Below are 3,987 nucleotides of genomic sequence, written 5' to 3'. Positions count from 1 at the left end.
ATGTATGTATGTATGTATAGGCTGTCACCCACCGGGCATCCTGGCGCTTAGACTATTCTGACACAGAGCGAGATTTTACCAACTTCTGATCTTACTACATTGTACTGGGGAACAAGTAGGTCTTTAACTCTTTTTTGAAGATGGAAAGTACTTCCAGGCTCCTAATACCCAGCGGTAGAGAGTTCCACAGTCGTGCCGCAGCAGCTCTAAAGGAGTGTCCACCCATCCGGGTCCTCCGAAACCTGGGTACCACCACCAGGTAAGCTGATGCTGATCGGAGTGTTCTTAAGGGAATATACCAAGAGAAAAGATCCTGTAGAGGGGCCGGGCCTTGACTGTGTAAAGCTTTAAAAACAATACATAAAGCCTTGAAATTCACCCGTTGCGAAACTGGGAGCCAGTGAAGATCCCTGAGCGCCTTAATGGAAGAGTCCGAGCGGCGTCGCGAAAGTGCCAGTTTAGCGGCACAGTTCTGAATCCGCTGGAGTTTTCCAAGCACGGTAGTTGGAGCCCCTAGTAGCAGTGCGTTGCAATAGTCAAAACAACTAAGGATTATGCTCCGCACTACTTCTGGTCTTGCCTGTGCCGGAAGCAGGGGTAGAATCTTTCTCAGTGATCCAAGTAAAGCCATACACATAGCCACTGTCTTATTTACTGAGGTGTCCAGTTGTAAATTGGAGCTGAACATGACCCCTAGATTCCGAACTGAATCAGCAGGCAGATTAGAGCCAAGGAGGTCAGGAGGCCAAAAACCCTGTGGAAGGGGTCTGGGGATCCGGTCCGAGGAGCAGTGTAATACCTCGGTTTTCGAGCTGTTAAATTGGAGGGAATTTTTCCCTAACCATTCTGCCGTGGCCCTCATGCATTGGTGAAAGGAGAGTAGGGTCTGCTATCCTATGGTCACCCCAATTTTTTGCTTTTTGCTTCACAGGTTTTTGACTTAATGTGGCTGTGGGCCTGCCAATCAGACCCACAGCCTGCTGTTCTCTCTCTAAATGTATGCCAATGCACTTTAGGTGCATTACCAATTGGAACATGGATCACCTTGTGAGCCCCTGTACAGTGTACCCTAGGTACCCAGGGCCTAGGTGCATCCAAGGCCTACCAGGGGCTGCAGCACGTATTGTGCCACCCCTGGCCTGGCCTTACTATTTGACACAACTGGCTGATCACTCAGCTGGGGTAAGGTGGTGTACTCACCCTTTGCTTTAGATATACTATTCCTATATCTAACCTATATATGGACACCCAGTAATCCTGGAGGCAGAGTGCTTGGTTATGTGTGAGATGGTGCTCTAGCATGAGCTGAGCCTGTCTGCAGATTTCAGAACCATGTCCTTTAGCTGTTTCATGATAGCGTCATACCATATACTCTTAAGTGCATTATGAACCTTGCGGTTAAATGCTAACTCTGTTTTGACATTATCCAAACATGTCGAGTAAGGTGGAATACTATCCCCTCGCCAATTCTGGCGACGGGAGTAGCATTACACTCTTCTAGAGGGGCACGACATGTACAGAACCTGAACCCCGGTTAAAGTTAAACGGAGCCTCAGCATCACAAAATGGATGCTGCCACCACAGCCACAAGTCTGACCTCCTGCTGCCGGGAGTCCTTCCAGCGAGGGAGGCTTGGTCAAAGGGTTTCCTGCCTTGTGAGGTGCTAGCACCACCCCAGACAGGATGTTGTGTATCTGGTTAGGTAGGGCTGAATAGAATCAGACATGCCCGGGGCACAAGAGTTGTCCCAGGTCATAGGCCAGTTCAAACCGGTGCTGGGGCACTCTAGCCCCAGCTCTGGTGCGAAACTGGCCAAAGGAAAGGGGGTGTAACCACCCCCCTTCCTGGTCCCACCCATAGGAGGGACCTAGTAGGTAGTCCAGCCCCTAGAATTGGTTTAAAAGTAGGAGCTGAGTCCCAAGACTTTAGTTTACCCTGAAATTCGACTAAAGAAGAAGAAACTCTGGACCTTCCTGCCAGAGCCCGAGCCCAGAGCCTGACAAGACCCAGACTCCCAGACATCTAACAGCCCGATCCACAATCCCTGCAAAGCTGAGACGAGTGGAGGCGACCTGAGACGTGGGACCGGACCTCTTGAAGCACCCACGAGAAGCTGACTGCGCAGCACCTGAGCCCCCTCAATGCTGTGCTTGGGGTCTTGAGAAGCCCCACCACCGAGCTACATTTGCACCAAGGACCAGCCCCCAACTCTCCCGAGAGCTGCGTGGGGCCCTTCTGCTTTGTTCCACTCGACATGCCTATCCGGTTACTAGTCCGTTGGCTAGTGGCCATCTTGTTGACCAAATGACAACTTTCTACCACTGGTCTGGTTGCTCCAGACTGGCCCTTACTGCTCCCAAAAGCAGCAACTCCTCTGACCTTGCTGGTTAGAGTGAGAAGCCTTCTTTGTTTCCTGCGTGGCTTGCATTAGCCAAGGCCTGTTTGCTCTGATCAAGAAGCCGACTCTGCCATCAACTAGAGTCTACGTGGGACAGCTCGTGAGTGACTCCTGGTCGTCGTCATCGTCGCCTAGTCCACGCTGCTGAAGAGACAAGCTTCACGACATCACCTGTTGGCACCCGACAACCCATGGTTCCTTCCTGGTTCCACGCCGGTCACTGGATAGTGACTGTGAACATTGTCCCCTCTGCTTTCAGGTCTTCATCACTTCATATCCACCATTGGATCCACCGGAACTCTTCACATCAGGTCGCCTGCAGCATCAACACTCCAAGGCTCCATCTGAACTCCTGCAGAATCCCGACACACTTTGGCACCACTGCACCCGCTTCCTGTGGGTGAGGTAAGGCGGGCACTCCGGTGCCCCCGAGTAGTTTAACACTCCTAGTGTCCAGATTCCAAAGGGTTAAGTTCTAGACTGACCGGAAGACTTCCTACCTTTGGTGGTACTAACTGCTCTATAAAGCGTCATTATTTGTTCTGGGGACCAGCGGCCCAACCTGCGTGCAAAGTTTAAGATGGCACCATTTGCTGATACAAGTTTCCTGCACCTTTCCTCCATCAATGGGGCAAACCTAATATTTTCGTCAAACAAGAGACCCAGGTATGAAAATGTATTTACAGTGTCCATGGCATGTGTTCCTATTTTGAACACAAGTTTCTTGGACGGTTTCTTCCCTGCGACCATGACAGATGACTTAGTCAGGTTTACCAGGAGGTCTAGGTTCTCCATGAACCTAACAAAGCCACTGATTAGCTGCTGCAAGCTCACTGCTGTTCGTGCGAGCAGGACCGCGTCATCCGCATATAAAAGTACCGGTATGAGACGCGATCCTACTCTTGGGCAATCGGTCCCCAAAATCGTCAGAGAGCTCTCCAGGTCATTTATGTATAGGGAGAATAGGAACGGGGCCAGGATGCACCCCTGCCTCACCCCGCCAGTGCACGGGAAGGGATCGGTACTCACCCCTCCCGCGCTATAGCGGACTTTGTCAGAGGTGTTCCAGTGAAGTTCCTTTAGGATGTTTATAAGATCTGGGTCAATTCCCAATTTAAACATAAGTGCCCAGAGTTTAGTTCTATTTACATTGTCGAATGCAGCTGCCAGGTCCATGAATCTCATGTACATTGTTCCTTTCTCGGATAAGGTGTGTTTGGCAACTAGTAGATATAAGTTCAGGCATTGGTCACTAGTTGACTTACCTGCTCTAAACCCATACTGTGTGTCTACTAGGGTGTGGTGTACTTCTGTCCACTCAGCAAGGCGGTTTAAAATTGCTCTACCTAGTAGTTTAGCTGAGACATCAATTAGCGAGATTGGTCTGTAGCATTGTGGATTATCCCTACACCCTTTCTTGTATATAGGGATAATCAGTGTAGTTGACCAAGAACGCAGGAGTCCTGTTTTAATTGCAGCGTTTAGTACTCTGGTCATTATCGGTGCCCATAAATCAATATTACTTAAAAAAAGGTCTGGAGGGGTGCCATCCGGGCCTGGTGCTTTATTACGTGTCAGTCCCTGTATTG

Source organism: Lissotriton helveticus, chromosome 4_1 (assembly GCF_964261635.1).
Source record: "Lissotriton helveticus chromosome 4_1, aLisHel1.1, whole genome shotgun sequence".
In the NCBI taxonomy this organism is placed as follows: domain Eukaryota; kingdom Metazoa; phylum Chordata; class Amphibia; order Caudata; family Salamandridae; genus Lissotriton; species Lissotriton helveticus.
The sequence above is the reverse complement of the archived record's forward strand: the minus strand, read 5'-3'. Positions refer to the sequence as shown.